Here is a 236-nt window from a genome sequence, read left to right on the forward strand (position 1 = left end):
TATTATATATATATATATATATATATATATATATATATATGTGTGTGTCTGTATATTTACGTGTTTGTTCTGTCTCTTTAATATTCCATATTTTCCTGGCTGCATCATCAGCTGCTCTTTTGCTGCTGTTTAGGGCGAGCAGCTTTTGTGTGTTGCGGTGGAGACGAACTGTGGGGCGATCCCGCTGCCCCCCACGATCCCGATCCCAGCCCCGGCCCCCGGGGCCCCCGGGGGCC

This window comes from Eimeria mitis, genomic scaffold (assembly GCF_000499745.2).
Source record: "Eimeria mitis Houghton genomic scaffold, Emh_scaff6087, whole genome shotgun sequence".
In the NCBI taxonomy this organism is placed as follows: Eukaryota; Apicomplexa; class Conoidasida; order Eucoccidiorida; family Eimeriidae; genus Eimeria; species Eimeria mitis.